At 46.3% G+C, this 20,740-nt stretch overlaps 1 protein-coding gene across 3 annotated transcripts in view; it reads left to right on the forward strand.

Annotated features, from left to right (window-relative positions):
- LOC135385474 (uncharacterized) overlaps positions 1–20,740 on the forward strand; it is a 531,071-nt gene that overhangs the window by 369,269 nt on the left and 141,062 nt on the right. The gene's annotated exons all lie outside the window — the stretch shown is intronic.

Consider the following 20,740-nt stretch of genomic DNA (forward strand, 5'->3'; position numbering starts at 1 on the left):
TAGGGTAAGAAGTTTTCAGGAAATATATGTTCTAATATTCAGGGTGTAAAAATCGGGAGTTATGCCATAACCTCGTTGGGTACATAGGCGCGTGATGTGCAACGGACTCTTCCAAACTAATCTTGGAGAGATGGTGTCGTCCCTGAGGACTAGAAGACGTCGCATGCGGTGCCTGTCTTGAAACCCGAGAAGCCGCCTCAGCAGCTATAGCGTTATTTCGTCCTATCAGTCTCGCAACCTACCTATGCAATATTATGGAGAGGCTTACATTGAATCGTGTCTTTAAGCAGCCCTGCTTAACGCGACCAAGCTCACAATGCAGAGCCTGCTATTGCAGAAGATTGGACAGAGATGACATACAATTACATATGCTTGGAAGTGTGATCTGAAGGCATCAGAATATTTAGGTTGAAAACGAAAAAATTCACGCCTTTTCGCATCCACGTGCGAAGAAGTGACAGCGACAGCTGTACCTATCGTGCCCGAGCAATAAGGGTTAGACGTGGCTCACGGTTCTGTTCGGCACGCAGTCGCAGGACCGGTGAGAGGGGGGCGGCCGGGGATGGAGCCCTGGGGCCGTGCCTCTTCAGGGGCGCGCCCGACCCAACTCCCGATGGTTGCTAGCACCAGGAGACGTGGGGAGGGGGACCCGGGCAGGACACATCCGAAATCATCCTCGGGGCCCGTAATTTCTCTCGCCGGGCCTGCGCACACGTAGACAACTTTCGGGTCATCTCAGCTTCGTCTCGTCGCAGCCGCTTTGCGTTCCTTCACTGCTAGGTCATGTTGTCGTCACTGTGTGTCGTCGTGTGACTACGCTGGCTTCTCGCACCCACGGCTGGAGTTTTTTTTTTTTATGTGCTCTCTGATTAGCTGCTGCGCCAACCAATGGCGAGCTGAATACGATGTCAGGAATCATGCTGTTCTTGTGAAAATTCCCTCATGCTGCATCGCTGCAAAAACACAATGGCGGGTGATGACAAAGAACGATGAGATGCGAAGTCTGTCATTCGTCAGATGGGATGACACTAAACAGTTGATATCCAGAATGAAATCCTTAGGGCTCTTTCACAAGTCCGTTCTTGTCGTCCGTTTGCTTCAAAAATTGAAGCTAAAGGCAATCGAGCCCCGTAGGTTCCAATGAGTCCGTTTTGCCTCCGTTAAAAACACGAACGAGAAAACGTTCGTGTGAAACAGGCATTCGTGAAACAAATAAATAATTTTTACGATCATTCGAGAGTGCATCAAGCAGAGTATCAAGTGCGATCATGCAAAATATATTCACTTCACCGTGTCTTACGACTGCGCAGTCCACCTTACGAAAACGAGCTGAAAACTCAACTGTTGTGACGTAGGTACACAATCAGCTCTCATTTCCCAATGAAAATACGTCTGCTGCCGGAAAGTAAAACACGGACACTGCGTGTGTTTAGACTTTCGAATGACCGAGGGGGGGGGGGACGATTTATTAAAGAAAAGGAAAGGTCAGCCAGACAGATGTCGGCTTGCTATTCCAAAAAAGACACGAATGAAGGAAACAAAGAAGAAAAAACTGAAAAATCACACACACGGTCACACGATCACAAGGGGTTGATAAGGTCCGAAGCGTGGAGAAAGCAGAACGACCGAATGCTCTACTGTCGCTGCGGCTAAGCCTGCTGAGGTCATGGCACGAGTCACTTGACTGGCACCTGTCTGCACGAGTGACGTCACGGGGCTCCGAAGAAGAGCGAGGAATACCCGAGCGTTAACAAGCGCCGACCTTCCTGTTGCCGATACCCCTTAACAAACGATAAATACACCGCGTCCTTGGCGATTTGCCACGGGCTCCCACGCGAAGGTGCAGCTAACATTTATTTAGAAACCTGGTCTGCGGAAACTGTTTTCACGTGCCGTTACGTGACGTTTGGAGAGCGCAAGCATCAGAAATAACGACAATGTTCGGTATGTACGAGATCAAGATCTTGGGACCCGATGTGAACCAAAGACAACATTCGTTACCGTTATTTTTGTTTTTAAGTTGACTGCGCTCCAAACGTCTTGGTAGGGCCGGGACAACTTATGGGGAAAATATACATCTATCGCTCCTTACGAAATAACGATAAGTTGAGCGTCGAGTCCCCGGACCCAGTTCGCGTGCCCGCACATAGTGAGCTTTATCCTTATTTTTGTTATTATTTATTATTTTTATGATTATCTTATCTTATCTTCATTCGGGACATAGCTAGTTTGACGAATTGTCGCGCCAAGCATTGCGACTTTTGGTGATCATGCATAGATTCCCGTCGAAGAGAGCGACTCTCGTTTTTCCTTCTCCTTCCATTTTCTTTCGATCGCCTTACCGTTTTCGTAGGCTTCCTTTTGGGGAACCTGGTGAGCTCTCGTCTTGAATGGAATCGATTCATCTCTTGAAGTGGAGGCTCTCTGCAAACAGCGCCGCAGACTGTACATAAACACTCTGCGGAAAAAGAATGAGAAAGTTCAAACGCTCAATAGAACTTCAAATATGAGCGCGGCCACAATCGATCAGTTTCCAGGAGCTCGCCAAAAGGACATTCCGCTAGGTTCCGTTCCAAATGCGATTCGTAAAAGAAACATTCCTCTCTATTTCGAGACGAATGACAAATATCGGTTCTAGACATGACCTTCTCGGAACTTAGCATGACGATTCCTCTTGTCTAACATTGACTCGAAAAGACAGGAGATGTGAAGCAAGTTGTTGATCGGGATCGGGAGCGACGGTGAATCGCCCACCCCATCACCATCCAATGTATGATGTGTGTGTGTATGTATGTTGATCGGGATGTGAAGGGATGTGATGGGGAGGACGGGGAAGGATGAGGGAGGGAATGTTGATGGGATGTGAAGCACGTTGTTGATCGGGATGTTTAAGCACACACACACACACACACACACACATTGCTCTCTAACCCCACTCCCATTTGCGTACTTGCATATCGTTTGTATTAACTCATCATCAAAACGTACCACAATCCGAAGTAGTATTCTGATATTCTGCATCATATATTTTGTTTTTATAATTTGTCAACTTCCCCACATTGATTAAGACCAAGATTGATCATAACTCCGTGTCATGTGTATACTCTAATATACTTCTGCTGGCACTAGAGGGCTCTCAGAGCCCGCAGACGAGTTCGCACGACTTCATTTCGTGTGTATTTTCCCGAGAAACAGTACCATTTCGTCGTAACTGAAGGTTTGGTGTCATCCCCGATTTCTCCGACTCTTTGCCTTTCACCGCGCATCCGCGCGAGCGACTTTATCGGGTAAGATATTGAGGAAAAGAGCGAGGAGGAAAGCACGCGCCAAGGAGATGTTACGGACGAAATGCCAATTTAAGAGTGTGCGAACGACGTTCGACGAATTGATCACGATATGCACAATCACAATTACCGGAATGAAGAGTGTGACGTAATTGCAATGATTTCGACAAGGCACTTGCGGTTATCTTTATCAAGGCTGTTGCAACATGGAGGAGGAGGGCAGTTATTACGGTCGTGCTCAGCTGCCATCTTATCTCACTGGTCGGAGCAGTGCTCTCACCCTGTGGCGCACCACGGCGGTACGAAAAAGTAACCGCAATACAACCGGACTACGAAATCGCGCGCTTCATGTAATGATTTCGCGAGTGCGCCATCACAAGCTGCGACGATTGGAAGGCCGGTGCACTTTGCTTGAAACAACTCGCGTGCGTTCACATTCAGAAAAGGTTTCGCACGGATATGTTTACTTTTTTGTGGCATGATCGATTCTGTTGTATCGTATCACGTATCGATGCCGATGCGCATCTGTTGTACTGCGGGGACCTTTGGTTCCGTTAGATCCACATTGTTATGTAGCCTCACGTTTTTATAACAGCTTCCACCAGGCTTTCAATAAAATCACAAGTTGTCCGGTCTCCGGAACACTATAGTTTGCGTATACACTAACTCCCCTGTGTGTCACTTGTGGAATGGAAATCACTATTAAGCGCTTGAAGGGCACAATATTTCCGGAGCCGGCGACAAAGCAGCGGCACAATGTCTCTCCAGTTTGCTACATGAAACGTTGTTCTATACATTGCACTCGTTTTGGCCGTTACCGGCCTCGGCGGCTCAGTCGGTAGCGTGTTCACCTTCTGATCCCGAGATCGCGAGTTCGAAGACGGCCGAGGACGCCAGCAACTTGGTGGCAGGGTACAAGTTCCTTAGGAACGCTTGAGAACCATTAGGTGGGCAAAAGCAATCCACATACCGACCGCTGTGGCGTCGCTCATGATCTGTCGTCTCGTGACGTATACCCCCAATTATTATTATTATTAATTTTGGTCGTTCCTGTGCCGAGGACTTGAAGCCTGCTTTAATTGTAACTGCATTATGTCATAATTTACAACCAATAGACTGTCGCTATTTATGATAACATATACCCTCCCTCCTGAAAGGAAATAGTCGTTTTCTCTCATAGACCGCTCCGGTATCATATCAGCGATTATATAGCGTCAGCCGGTCGCGCTGTGGGGTGACAGGTGTGTTGTTATCGCTATCGTATGAGTGCACTAGTAATGCCCCCGCTTTATAATATCGCGAACGTGTTATGGCAATCACCAGAGTCACTTGAAACAGTGTTTTATCCGGTTAGCGTGGTAGTCTGCGATAACCAGCGATCCTCGGCTGAGTGAGTACTGTATCGCACGGCACTGCAAATAGTCTTGCTGTGAGTACGAGATGACGGACGCCATAGAAGCCACCGCCGACTACGCGTGCGACTGAAATGGCCGCACACTATATCAGAAGATTGTGATCGTGAGTTATCGTGAATCAAAATGCCGAGCTCTGCAGTCGCCACAGCCAGAGCAGCAGCGGAAGAAGGAACATTCTGAGGTGAGCGGAAAAAATCTTCACGAGGTTGAGGGACTACACGAGACGACGTGACGTAAGGGTCACGTGCGCTCTACTAACGCTGACGTTGCTCATATTCGCACTCGCGTCTCCGCCGACATCGCGCTCGATAAAGTCGCTCTTGCGGATACCGTGATAGAGTTGGAAAAGCGGTGTCCACTTTCTAGATGACACGTGCGCGGGTGTATCTATCTCCGTATCATCATTATCTTCTATCCTCATAAGCAGAAAGACGCATACCCTGGTGCGAATGTGTAGCGCTTTCACTCCCGGGTTGACATGTGACGAATGCACCTTATTGCACAGTCATTTAGTCCGTGGTGGAAGGAATAAATTATCAGTACAGCTTCCTGACGCTTTAAGAGGGGATACGAGTGAGGCGGCATCTCCGATTCACGATTTTTTCGCGTGTAGATGGCGCCACACGAACATACGGGTCTCAGTCTGGAGGTAGCTGTAACCATTACCCTTAGTACAAATAACTCACTGCTCCGCAGGATTGTGTAGTCCCATAAATACGTGTGACCTCCTTGACTATTGAGACGCAGGGATCTCACGTCATGTTTGGGTTGCCAAGGTCAACTCAGCTACAGAAAAAGAAGGAAAGAAAGAAGGAGGTCCCGACGAAAGCCAATTCTTCCCTTTTGTCCCTTTGTGGACTGCATCTGGTGACTTCTTGGTGTTATGCTATCTTAGCTTGCCTGACTTTCTGGACACAGCGCGGAATCCAAATGTTATATTTCGTTGGCCCTCGCTTATTTATATTCACCTGCTGATTTTTCTTTGGCGCTGAGTTCTCACACTAGAACATTTTGCGGACGCATTTTGTATTTATGAGGGAATGTTTGTATTTAACTGACTATTCTGTTTTAGTGTATTTACTTTGCGTCTGTGTGCAAGTGAATCTAAATTTATTTGTCCCTACATACATTAGCCGAATAAGTCCTTCGAAACCTAGACAAGATAAGCCGTGCAGCAGACCTTTGCATTTTGTCTTCTTTCTTTGTTTTTTCTCGGATAGCGTGGATGTGCAGAGATCCAAGACAGCAGATGCATACTCTAAATAAGGTGGAACTAATGTTTTGATTGATTGATTTCTAAAAGAAAAAATAAAGATGTTAGTCCCGAGCCACTCGGGACTAATGCTTTATATGCTGTTAATTTAATATGTTTTGTTGTGCCATGACGAAATTTCCTTCTTAGTATCCACAGACTTCGAGTGGCTTTTGCACACATATGGATATCCCATTTCAGAACTTTCCCTTTAAATTTGCAGCAATGAGAAGGGTGCCCAGAAGAAGCACAGACTGTCGGCTGCGGGAACCGGAAAAAATGTTCCCGAAAAAAATGTCATCGGAAGAAATGTCCCCGGAAAAAAAATGTTCCCGGAAGAAATGTCCCCTGGAAAAAATGTCCCCTGGAAAAAATGTCCCCCGGAAAAAATGTCCCCTCGAGAAACATCCACTTTTGGTACGCGTGGAATTTTTGCGAAATCCCCGGTTGCGATATTGCAGGTCTTGGAGTCCTCGGGCTAAAAATAAATTCTAAAATTCCTAACCACTTACTAAGTGTTTTCACTTGGAAAGCTCGACCTACTTTCACTTACGATTTCTAGTAGCGAATACACTGCAATCAATTGTCACGTTCGTTGATACAACGTGCACACTTGGCTGGGATATTCTTATTTTGCTTCTTTCTTCTTGTACTAAGAAGTATATCCTGCGTGACGTCGTACTGACTGATGTGCAATCAGAACGCCGGGATTTTGAGACTAGATTTTAGGCCTGATGACACAGCTATCCTTTCAGGTTTGAGGGAATTAACGTCTCCCTAGTATTTTTCTTCCTCAACATCAACATCAACATAAGAGCGGGACGTACTTTTTTCTGTACCAGCTCGCGTGGAGTAGCGGTTTGAATGATCGCCTTTCACATCGAGACTGGGAGGTGACACGGGTTCGAATCCTGTCACCAGGTGTGCTCTCTGAGGTTTTCCCTGGGTTTTCCGTCGGACTTTTCTGACCAATATCGACACACTTAGCCCTGAAGTCGGCCCAGGACGCATACTTGCCCCCTGTCACCCTCCCTTCTGCTGTCCTCTGTCCACGCCTGTACACCGCGTACAGCAACAGTTGCTTCGCGGCGCTAACACGGAAAAACATTTTTTCTGCTAATTAGCACAAATGTGAAGTGTCACACAAAGTAGTATGCCGTCCAGTTTCAACAAATCAGGCGAGAAGATGTCATTCGGAATGCGCAGGAGCATGTCAAGTTCTGTTTTAGAAGAGCGCAGATCGACGTGCAGGGTGATGTGTAAAAAGGAAAATAAAATGCGGGGGGACAACAAAATTGACAGGCAAAAATGTATTTCAATATGTCTAGCGGTGTCACATCTCCGGAGCCCCATGACTGTGCAGGCCGCTTTGTTGCAAGACACAACGAAGTAAATTCACCAAAACTGACCAACAGCCACTCCCTAGGCAAAGAAATGCTATGCGTGAGTAGTCATTTTAAAAGGGAATTTAATACAAATAAATTAAGCGACTCGTTGCATAACCGTAATTGGATACATATACAACATATATTGCAATACAAACATGTACGGTATATGTATGTATAGCGCTTACTCTTTTTTCCCTACACGTGCCGGGGGGGGGTATATGTTTATTCACACAAAAAGGAGATGCCGGCCTTACATGTGCAGCTTCGGGACTATTCAAATATATTCGCTTTTGTAGAAGCATCAATTCGACTTGGAACTCGAACATTGAATTCCATATTTGATTCGGAAATGGAATAGGATATATGATTATACTCGCTTTGGTGCTCAAAAATCCAAACGTTCACACCGTCCTAGTAAAAAATCAACGTCCGAAGTCAACCAGTCCACGCGTAAAAAAAGTGAATTTTCCTCAGGGGACATTTTTTCCGGGGACATTTCTTCCAGGGAACATTTTTTCCGGGAACAATTTTTTCGGGGGCACCGTATGCTCGAATCAAAAGTTACAGAAAAACAGGTGCGTACGACGAACTCCACGGAGCTTTGAACTCCTTTCCAACAAACTCCTTTCCAACAAACGTCTTTCCAACAAATGGCGTCGATCAAACGGCATTCGACCAAACGACGTTCGATGAAATGGGCGGACACCCAGTTTTAGTTTCGTAGTAGTAGGATAGACTTGTTGAGAATTAATACAGGGAATAAATCATTTCACCCAACTCCGCTTTAGATAACGTACTTTCGATCACTTAGGCGGAAAACAAAAAGTAAGAGTAGAGATGACTGTGTTATTGCATGTGTTTATTGCACACGACGACAATCACATTCGGGTTGCCAAATCTCCTCTAAAATTCATTGAGTGGGTGGTACAAGTCATTCACTGGCAATCACCCACCAGGCACTTTCTTTTTGTAAACTGTCCCTAAGAGTCTAGGCAGCTAAGACGCTCAGACTTGCAAATGCAGGTTGCAGTACATCAGTGCCACTAGTGTTCCGTGAATTTTGGGAGCAAGCCTTTTTTTTTTCAGAACCTGCCATTTTTTTGGTCAATACACCCAATAAGCACCCTTCTTTTGGGTGTAATATGTGGCACCCCTGTTACACCCATCATTGGGGTGTAGCATTTACACTCATAAGGGTGTGAGTTATCGAACACTCAGTTTACACTCATAGGGGTGTAAAAAAATTACTGCTGCAGGTGACATTTTTTCCAGGGCACGTTTCTTCAGGGAACATTTTTTTCCAGGGCATATTTCTTCAGGGAACATTTTTTCCGGGGATATTTTTTGGGGAACATTTTTTCCTGGACCCGCCCGAGCCTGTGACACTTACCAGCACTGATGAGATATTGATCTAAAACATTAATCTAACGACATGTTTGTGTGTGTGACTACTTCACTCTGTAGGCTGAAAACTAAAGAGGTCGAAAACTCGGAAGACCGAACTATCGAAAGCCAGAAGCCACCAAGAAATGAAAAATATATATTCGAAAAGTTACATCTGCTACATAAGGTAGTTCCACAACGCTGTGCTCAGGACAGGTATTGGGAATTAATGTGCTAAACGCTTTTTATGTATTTAAAATAACTTTATATGACCTTGTCCAGCGCATGCCACTTTTTGGCACAATCCCTCGTGTACTGGGGTTGATCTCACGATCTTACAGCTGTGGATAGAGAAAGAGCTTCTTTTGAAAAATTTATTTTAAAAAGTGAATTTCTACGTGGATTCTTTTTCAACGTTTTATTCTTAAATTATTTATTTCGCAGACATCCTCTTGGAATTCCTTATTTTTCATCGTTTATATCATCGTCATCATGCATTTCTCTCTCTCTTTATTTTTCGGCCTTTCCATAATCCAGTCTTCGACTGTTTGATATTACCGCATTAAAAAAAAAAAGAGCGAAAACTGTCTTTCAATTTCAACACATCGGGAGAGCGAATGATACACCACTCGGTCTCACTGGGCCTCACTAGAGCCTCACCTCCCCCAACCCTACCGTTCTTTTTACGTGCATGCGATGCGAGACGAATATTGTGTAAGTCCATTAGCAGGCTCTGTAGCAAAGTTTTCCTGGTCTATGCCGCCTATTCTCCCTATTCTCAAGGCCTTCCCATTATTTTGCAACGACCTACCCAACGTGGATCTCTCCAGACAGGTTTCACGACCTCAATTTGGCGCTTCCGCTGCCGGGGAAACCCCTTCTGGGATAGGGTGCCAGAAGAGTGACTGCATTCCGCGGAACGATATGAAGTTATCTTGTGACCGGCAATGTGGCGCTACTGTACGATGGCAAGACGGGGCAGTTCACGGAGCCGTACATACCTTAAGTTTTTTCAATATTGTGAACAACTGGAGGCATGGACATACATGAAATGGACACGTAAATATTCAAGAAAGAATTCCGCGTAAATGCTACTGATTACATTTCACATATGTGCTACAGTAACCGAGCTACGAACTTCCAAAAGCGACAGACCGCTTATAAATTTTTTGCAGCTTTCGTAAGGTTTTTAAAAACTTCTGCAAAAAAAATTGCAAATGTGTCCAGTGCGAATTGTTTGAAATTCGAAAATCTATCGAACAAGGCCATTTTGGTCCAAATAGGTTCAGTATTAGCTGCAAAAGATCGCATTGTTTTGCCCATAGAGAATACATGGGGCCGCCGGAGGTCGTATCCCCTCTTAACGGACGTCAGCTCGTCAGCTTATCGGACGACGGGATATGATGTAGCTCTGATGGGTCGCAGGGTACCAAACTTTCGGAAACCACTGGCGTAAGCAAACTCTCTTGTGTTCCTCTTTTCCCGGCTTTCATTTTGTAACCAGGCACCCTGCTGGGGCTCCATGCATGAAAACGGGGGCGAGGCCTCCACAACCTGATATCAGCAGGGTTTCAGGAGTCTTCCCGTGTTCCTTGAAGCACCTCGGTAGCGTGACTGCACAAAACAAACGCTTATTCCGGGTGAAATACCTTCAATTTCATAGGTAAATCAACGAAAGTAACGGCCGACCAGATAGCAAAGCACAGTCCCATAGAAGCCACGACCTAGCCATCCATGGGCTACGACGCACTCCATCTCTGCGAGTTTCAGTAATTTCTTGGCATGATCAAACTTCACTAACGGTTGCTGCCCAGTGCCAAATCAGTTCCGACTGTCGAGACGTTCTTTCTACTACGTTTTCTATGACGGTGCTTCTTTATATTTAACCCTACAGGACGCCCTTCCACACGCATTACATGTACAGAATGTGCTAATGCTGCATTTAGTTGCTGAAGCCGCCTTACTGCTTCACCCAAAGCCGGATGAACCTACCGACGTTGTAGCCGACGCTTCAACGCCGAACCAGCGGCGTCATGTACCATCTGGGATTCACAGCAAATTTCTCATCATCTGACCGGAGCAACACTGCTCAATTGGCTGAAGAAGATACGCACGTTGTCATCTCTGGTACTGGGAGTCATTGACCTAGAATCTTGTGACCCACACAATCATATTTTCTATCACGTCAACTAAAACTCCACAGCCTATCGTCCCACAGACACTACGGCGACATATTTTCGGTGCATTGCTTCTGGCTGTGGGTACAAATCGATTTTCATGGATTTAAATACAAATTCAGATGACTTTTCACAAATACTGAACCAAATAAGTTGGCACGAAATGTATTTAAAAGATCAGTGTAGAACGGGTATCCAAAATGTTTATTATAAAATATAAATACAACATTAATAAATACCAGAGTGAATATATTCGCAAGCAAATAATTTATTTTGCTGGCTTGAGGACGATACCATAAAACAGAAAATTTCGCATTCGTAACCGCAACACCACTCTCACGTGAACAAAGTGGACAGTTCGAACACTGACCTTTGAACGTCTATATTTTACTCTGTGCGGTCACAAGATATCTCGAGACCATCCTCTGCAGAAACAACGCGAAACACTTCCGGTAGCATAAGTGGTCTCATAAGTCTCTCATAAGTGGTTTATATATAAGTGGTCTAGACCTTCACTTTCTGTAGCTTTGCTAGAACGCCATCTTCCAGATGCCGACGAGATGCGCATGACTATGTTGTCGCCTGAGACAAGCTGAAGACATAAAAAGCTTGCTAGACAGACTGCTTGCGGTACAATTTGCTTTCTTGGATTACCGTGGTTCTTCTGTAGCTGTGTATCGTACAACGTTTTTGAAAGAGGTAGTTTTAGCAAACCGTTGGTAAGGTTACCGAGCCTATCGGAGCCAATCGCAGTCTTGTATGACCCAGGATCTTATCCACTGATTGGTTCCGGTCGATACGGTTCGACGCAAGTCACGTTATCGACGGTTTGCTAAAACTCTCTAGTAGCTTTAGCAGTTACCCCCTCCCCCTCTTTTTTAGCATCGGGTGCAGAGCATACGCCCTTGACGACAGCCGCAATGCATGTCTGTGAAACGATTTCCACATGACGTAACCGTTACATAAAACACGGCTAACGTCGCTCAATGTCACAACAACAACAACGACTACAAGAACGACGATAGAGTGAGGTGATTCACCGCAACAATTGCGGTACCATACGTCTGTGCATGTGGGTTAATATATGAGTGGGATGACGATGAAACAGATGAGGCATACAAACTCGCGCGCACACATGACACATGCAAATGAGATATCACACACGCGGATGCGTCGTAACTGATGGGTATAATACTTCACCCGGTCGCCCACCGGAGATGTAGTGCTGTGAAGATCACATCTCCGCATTCATGGCAAAAGCTCTGAGGTCAGAGGAGTTCAAGCAGGCTAGTAGACGTCAATAACTGACAGAATGACTGCAGGCATTGACGGTGCTGCACAGGGTTAGAACAAGGACCCAAGATTGCGGCAAGGCTGAGCGGCTTGTTGTTTATACGGGCCGGTGGGGATGGAGCATTGGTGTCTCCGAACTGTATAGAGGGCAGTCGATGAGGACGTGTTGGATGCTTGCAGCAATGCCGCAGTTGGAACACGAGCTGGTTGAAGCATACCCTAGCCTGTGTCTGAACTGCGGGGTGAAAGCCACATTGAGGCGAAGTCGATGCAGAAGAGAGGAGAGACAGCGAGGCAAACGGCCTGGGAGGGAAAACGACAAAGTTGGATCTACGGCGTGCAACAAGGACCTGCCTGTAATGTCCCGGCGATATTGTTGCGCCGCCATTGGCTGTATCATCGCCGACAAGAATGCCCTCCTGTCACCAGGGATCAACACATTCGGTATCACCGCCTGGCATTGTCTGGCAGCAGCAGTCACTCTGTCAGCCTCAACATTTCCGCTTAGTCAACAGTGACCTGGGATCCACTGAAACGTGATGGAGTTACCTACGTCGCTCAGACGCTGAACGTCGCTGAGGATGTCCGTGACAATTGGAGCTAATGTACCTCGCGCACCCAATGTCTCTATGCACTGCAGGGCTGCCCTAGAGTCGGTGTATACCACCCACATTCGCGGAGCCTCGCGCAGAGCATACCGCAGGAACGACAAGATGCCGTAAAGCTCTGCGGACGTAGAGGAAATGCAGTGTGCCAGGCGATATCCAAGGGACACCTGGACCTGCAGTAACGAAGGCGGCCGATGAACTTACAGGTGTAGAGGACCCGTCGGTGTAGACGGCAGTGTGCTCAGCGTATACGCTTAACATCATATCCAATGACATCTGGCGAAGAACTGACGGCGGCACTTGCTTTTTTTAGCGTTGAGTCCTGGAATGCCGGGAGAGATCGAGGGCAGTGAGAGAGACCACGGGGGAAACGAAGACACTGGCTGTACTACAAACGAGGAAAATTTAGGCTTTGCTTCCGCAATGATTTTGTAGAGGCTGCTCTGCTCGCGCCAGTGAAGTTTTGCTACCAATGGGTGACGGCGGTGATGAGCTATAAGGCGTAAATAGTGACGAACAGTCTCCCTCGTCCTGAGGACTTCAATTGGTATTGAGCTTCGACTAAAACCATCCACGTTTCTGCAGCTCCTGGGACGCCAAGACAGATCCTCAGGCTGCGTGCAAGGAAGCACTGAAGCCACTAAATTTGTGTCACACAACAACAAAAAATAATCGATGGCAATGACCCAACACCACAACACCACAATATCACGACGCTGGCTTCCGGGCGAGACAAAAAAAAGCAATGCTTGGGAATGCTCTGCAAAATTGAAAACTCGTGAATTCTCGAAGAATGGAAAACGCTATTTCCTGAACCATCCGACTCGGTATGCCTGAATCACGTGTGAACGATATGCCTGCAGTCTCGGAAGCCATGAAGGTCAATAAGTCAATATCTCATGGGAAAATATTAATGTGTTACCATTAGGAGTGTCAAAATGCAAAAAGCTGTATGTATGTGTATGTGTGTGTGTCTGTCCGTGTATGAAATGGGGAAATCTCGCCGAGGCAGATGTACAAGTGGACATGTAAAGGGGATATAAGAGGGTCAATATAAATGGAGGTAAATGATTTGAAATTGAAGTAGTCGAAAGTAACTAACAGTAAGAGGTAAGAGTAATTGAAAGTAATTAGAGGTAATTATGGGGTAATTAAAGCAAGAAAGTTGAGTTTAAAGGTTATGAATGTAAGATATATGTAATTAAGAGAAAGGTGAAATGAAATTAAAGATTACCGAAGGTAATTAAATGTAATTAAAGGTAATTAACGTCAACTAAAGGGGAATTGAGAGTACTTAAAGCAAGTAAACGTAATTAAAGGGAATTAATGAAATTCAAGATTACCCCAAGCATCCTACGGTTACCGTCGGTAACTAAAAGGTAATTGAAAGTAACTGAGGCTATTTAAAGGTTGCTTAAATGGACCTACATATGGTAATCGAAAGTGTCGAACCAGAAGTCAAGTGTAGACCGGAGGCGGACAACCGGAAGCCAGGTTAGACCGGAAGTGGAGAACCGGAAGTGAAGTATAGACTGGAAATGGACAACCGGAAGTTGGGTTTCAACTGGGAGTGAACATCCGGAGGTTGGATTTAGACAGGAAGTGGATTCCCGGAAGTCAAGTATGGACTGGAAAAGGCGTTTAATGCTAACGCATTTCTTTCTCATTTACCTCTAAATCGCCACTGATTTTTTTTTTGCATGATCATGTGCTGACTATTCGAATGCAGTATTTAAATTAATCTAGGACCCACAAAATATCCGCTGCCCAGTATCTTGTCACTGCCGTATTAAAATTCCAAAAGCGCCCTGAAAAAGCAGCCAGAAGCGGTACGGCGCGGCCTTTTTAGACCGGACCCGATCTCCAGGCGTCACGTACGTAGTATCAGCGTGGGTAGCAGTCGCGAAGTTTCATTTCTCACGGAAAACTTTTCTGCTACGGACACTGCATGGCGCTACATGCCAGTCGCCACGTCACCAAGTGACGTCAGCACCGCTCGGGCCCTCTGAAGGAGAAGAGGGGTTTCTAGAGGATTGTGGCACATCAAAGATCTCTATGTCTCTCTCCCGCGCGCTACGGGTCAGCTAGGATCATCGTTCTTGCCCAAGAACAGACGTGTCCGTAATGCGTTACAATAACTGCGTTAATAGGAAACAATCACTTCTTGAGTAAGTTTGCGAGTAAGCTTTTTATTTTGTAAGCAAGTAAGTTTCAAGTGATCCGACTACAATTTAGGATACTCTATTACAGAGTAACCGACTAAATGATCATTTATAAAGAAACCATGCCTTCCGCCACAGGCCCCATCGCTGCCTTCACTATCTGGTCTGAGATTCCCCTACAGTAAGCTGAGGCCATTGTAGTAGCGTTCCGCATGTGCACTTTCGACGCCCGGTGGCTATTCACTTTAATATATTCCTACTTCTCTACAATAGGTCATGCTTCGAACATTATGACGCACTTTGAAATTTCAAGTGACAGCGCTCCTGTCAGTGTTCAATTGTTAACTCACCTCAAGCACCGCAGTTAATACGTGGGTGTTTCTGTGACTAAACACAGTAGTTCCGCCGAAGAACGGCATTCGAAAGACTATTCAGTGCATAGTGTACAAGGATGCTGCAACGAAGACACGGACAACCGGGTTAAGGAAGTGAACAATACGGCTGCAAACTCTCAACTAAGTTCTATTGGCGCCAACAGCACTGCACACAGTCAACTGGAATGGATGACATATGAACGTACGTCGCGGGAACAGCACGTCATCCTTATCAAGACTGATAGCGACAAAACAAACATCCACACATCTCAAACGGGGAATTCCAGGTACTTATTGACTTCCAGTCATGGCGGAGATAATCCCGTTCACGGTCGGTGAGCACAACAGACGGCGTGCTAACACATGAGCCTGCATCCCCAAGAACACACACGGTCCTCAGGATGTCCCCACAGTGTCATCGTGTCCTCGTCCTTCGACGTGTATCCCCAGAACGTCCTGAGGATAACACTCGCGGGCTGTCCGTGAAAAGTGATTTAGGTACGTCCTGTGCCCGTCCCTGTGGGTAGCTAGCGGGACGAGAAATATTACTTTGTTTAGTTTACCTGCTCAGACTCTGTAAACACATTTGTTTTGTTTTTGGGCTCAGCCTGGGACCTGATTGACATTTTTCTTAAATAAAGGGTGGTCCAGCGTAAAATTCTCTGCCTCCAAAAAGGGTAACTGTCTATGATAGGCGACGGATTTCTCGTGGAAGGGACAGAAACGCGCGATTTTGTCGCACTGCTTTTGGCTTTCAAAGGTCCTACCTGAATGTCTCAAACCAAAGGGAGTAAGCAACACAGACTTTGAAATGATGCAGAGCTAATACTTCAATCAATTCCTCGCTTTGAGTATTTTTTTCTTTGCGTAATCGAAAGGAACATGAACAGCTCACCTTTCGTTTTGTGTCGCAGGCGAGCAGGACTCCAATTTACGGAGGATCGCGTTATAAGCAATAAATATAGTATCTGTTTTGGCTTCGGAAGAGAATTCTAGTACCTTTCGGAGTGGGCAAGCTTAGGCTTGTCCCATTCTACAGTTGGTAACACGAGGGTTTCTCAGACTGTCCCCGAGAAACTGGTGCCCCTAACAAGATTCTATTTATCACTGTAACAATAAAAATGCTGACATAAGTTTGGTGTCATTGCAATTTGATGTAACTTCTGTAAGCACTTGGCGTGTGTGCGTGCCAGAAATACCCCAGTAAAACAAATCAAAGCAGGGAAGTGAGGGAAAGCTTTCTCCTTCATGTGTACTTAAACTGTTCTAAATTGGTCCCTTATTAGGATGAGCGAGGGACAGCCTCGGGGACGTCATCTCATATGCCAAATGGCAGTATTATGATACTCTGAGGATCAGATTTTGACATCCCAGGGATGCCATCCTTGTCCCTATCTGACAACCTTAGGACAGCCCTGGGATGACACTGCGTTCTTGGGGATAGTCCATAATAAAGAAAGCTTCAACAACCTCCCTTACTCTTTGATCAGAATGTTTAGACAAAATGTGTGTGGCTTCAAAAAGGGGGGCACATGTACAATCTCGACAATCTACAGCCCCAACAACACAGAAACGTCTTGCGATCGTCCTCAGGATGTCAACCCCTCAACATCCTCAGGAAGTCATCAACTGGTCCTCCCAGTGTTACCTCAGGTGGGACTCCCGGTCACATCACCTGCACATCCTCAGGGTATCAACCTTGAACACTCGCAGGACCTTGTGAGGACGACTTCACCTACACCCACCTGTCGTTATTTCTACTACTTATAACCCTGAATAGTGTTTCTTTTTTATTGAATACAAAGCGTTTCACAGAGAGAGTAATAACAGGAAACCCGAAGCTGTCTTTGTGGTACTTGTGGACACAAGTACCATGAAGACAGCCTCCGGTTTCCTTTTATATAAATGATACAGAACCACACGCAGTGCTGACAACTTCTGTTTTCCAATATATTTTGATAAACTTCCGCAATAGAATCTCGATGTTCGTTCTTAGTACACTCCATAACGGACAACGAGGGCAGCGGTTTAAAAAAAAGCAGAGAAATATGAAAGACTCAGAGAAAATCTGTCACCGGCACTAAGTCCGAGAAACCCATTGCGAAAGGTAGCAGAATTCTCTTCGGAAGCCACAACAGATACTATTTATTGCTTATAACGCGACCCTCCGTAAATTCGAGAGTCCTGCTCGCCTGCGACACAAAACGAAGGGTGAGCTGCCCATGTTTCTTTCGATTACGCAGAGAAAAATACTCAAAGTGAGGAATCGATTGAAGTATTAGGTCCGCATCAATGCAAAGTCTATGCTTCTTACTCCTTTTGGTTTGAGACGTTCAGGTAGGACTTTTGAAAGTCAAAAGCAGTGCGACAGAATTGCACGTTTCTCTCCTTTCCACGTGAAATGCTCCAGGTATCAGACAGTCATCCACCCTTTATTTGGACCACCCATTTTTATGGACAACCTTTTATTTCAGAAAAAAGTCAATCGGGTCTCAGGATCGGCCCAAAGAACAAAACAAATGTGTTTAGGGAGCCTGAGCAGGTAAATTAAACAAAGTAATATTTCTCGTCCCGCAGGCTACCCACAGGGACGGGCACAGGACGTACCTGAATGACTCTTCACGGACAGTCCGAGAGTGTTATCCTCATCACGTTCTGGGGATAACCTCGAAGGACAATGACACTGTGGGGACATCCTGAGGACCACGTGTGTTCTTGGGGAGCGAGATGCTCTTTTTTTAAAAAGATTCCATGTTAGCGCCGCGAAGCAATTGTCTATGAGCAGCGTACAGACGTGGACAGATGGAGAGAGGACAGCAGGAAGGAGTGGGAGACAGGGGGGTTAGTATGCGTCCTGGGCCGACTTCAGGGGGAACTGTGCCGACATTCGTCTCGAAAGTCTTCGGAAAACCCAGGGAAAACCCCAGGCAGCACAGCTGACGACAGAATTCGAACCCATGTCACCTCCCAGTCTCGGCGTGGAAAGCGATCATTAGCGAGATGCCCTGACGGAGTACGATTAAGAGAAGCTGCATGCTCCATAAGCCGCACAAGCACCTGCCAGACTGGCCAATGTAGAATTTTCCACACTGAAGCGGGCTACAGTAGACTACCCCCTGTGAGCACTCAGTGTACGGCCTACGATGTTTCACATTGCAGCCAAACACTTGCTTACGTTGGTTCACCTTTGCACATAGGGCCCCATTTTTGAAGTCACACAAATTTTGTTTAAACATTCTGATCAAAGAGTAAGAGAGATTGCTGAAGTTTTCTTTATTATTGACTATGCAGACACATGTGTTAGCACGCCGTCTGTTGTGTTCACCGACCGTGAACGGGATTATCTCTACCATGACTGGAAACCAGTGCGTGTACCTGGAATTCCCCCTGTTTGACACGTGCTGTTCCCCCGAAGTACGTTCACATGTCATCCATTCCAGTTTACTGTGTGCAGTTCTGTTGGCGCCAATAGAACTTAGTTGAGAGTTTGCAGTCGTGGTGTTCACTTCCTTAACCTTGTTGCCCGTGTCTTCGTTGCAACATCCTTCTACACTATGAACTGTCACCAACTACCCTGACTCATACCCGTTGTGAGTCTTCAGTGTAGCTGCGGACACCTAAGGGCAGTAAACTGACGGACAATTCTCCGTGTCTTTACATTTCGCGTATTCCTATTTTGTCTAATCAATTTTAGCCGATTATCTCCCAAGCCTCTTCGTTTGCTCACAATGCTCAACTCATTCGTCACATTGAGCATGAGTAAGGATGAATGCGAACGCTCATCAGTGAGTTTCGCCGATGTATGTTAGTGATATCGTACACGCCTTGATTTCGAAATGTAAAGCGTCCTTCCTTAGGACTACGCGTAGGGCTGTCGACTGATGAGCACATTCATTTCATGCAGAGGGCCGGCACGTAATGTCCAGTTGTCGCCAGTACCGTTTCGCCTAATGAGATTGTGTGGCAGTCCCATTTCGCCTAACGCCAGTCACCCTCCTGCCTCTTTCATTCGGTAACTCGAATTAGGCGAAATAGGAATAGGCGAAATGGGACGTACCCCAATTATGAAGACAACTGTTGCTTAAGCTGAACGGTCAGCTCCTGTGGCTTAGTGGCTAAGATGCTCGCCTTCCACTAGGAGGTCACCAGGTTCGAAATCTGGCACGACTGTGCTGTCTGAGTGCTTTCGCTGGGTTTTTCTCAGGCGCCGTACGTCAAATGTGAGCACAGTTCTATGAAGTCGGCCCAGGACGCAGGATCTCCCTGAGCAATATGCCGCCAGATCGGCAGGCAGACCGCTTAGCAATGACAAACCGCCGCGCAAACTAACCAACAAACGAAGCTGAACGAATGCAGCATTCAGAATCGGCGTCCTGTGCCATATTTCTGGACTGTCCGGGGTTCTGGCATATGCTGACTTCCGGCAGGTTCACAATTCATTATCATTGAGGACCCTACGTCATAGCTTACACGTATTCCATGAGCTAAGTAGACCCGGTGAGCGAGAACTGCAATGGCCAAAGTATTTCTCCCGCACCACAGCATATACACAGCAATGAAGCAGGATGTGTTCGATAGTTTCGATTTGCTGACAATGTATGCAATGTGACGCGCTCACGGTGAAGTTGACTCGACTACAATCACGCCACTTACATCTGGGCTTGTCAACTCCAGTTACCATGTTTCTGTATCAGTGGCACTCGTCTGTTCACCGGAGGACGCTGTTGCTCCCATCACATTTCTGCTGTCCATCGACACGGCGATGGATCTTGTCGTCGCGCGAACTTGATCTCGAAGAGACCGTCGACCGTCTGTGTCTTAACGTTGCACGAAGCCCGTCACTTTCGTTCAATATGCATCACCTAAACTCTCTAAACTGCCCCTACACACACACACACACACATAAAGAGACTGTGATGAGATGGGGCTGATGCCGGTCAGCCCCAAACTGCACCATTTGCGATGTAGGGGCAGATACGCCACATCTCCTATTGTACTGTGAACGATACACCGCTCCTCGTGCCATTCTCTGACGGTGCCTAGCTGATTTGGGATGAACAGCGTTTTATTGGGTGACATTACTCGGTCTCTATATACAGGGTGTTTCACCTAAAGTGATAAAAAATTCTAACTGGCGACGTACTCGCCGGCGAATTCTAGGACATTCGGCAATTACCTTCTGGAAACTTTTGCCGCCATTTGGGATGCAAAACAAGAGGCGGAAACAATTCCTCCTGTCCCCCGCACTTTCCGTGCGCGCTTCTTTGCGACAATCAAGCAGGCAGGGCCAAAGCGGCATTTTACTATTGTTTTTTCGACTATTTCTGTTGCGATACTGTGCATAGTTTTTGTTGGGTCTGCGGTTATTCGTAAAGGCCTTCATATTTCAGCAAAAAAGGTGAGG

This window comes from Ornithodoros turicata, chromosome 2, assembly GCF_037126465.1.
Source record: "Ornithodoros turicata isolate Travis chromosome 2, ASM3712646v1, whole genome shotgun sequence".
NCBI lineage: Eukaryota > Metazoa > Arthropoda > Arachnida > Ixodida > Argasidae > Ornithodoros > Ornithodoros turicata.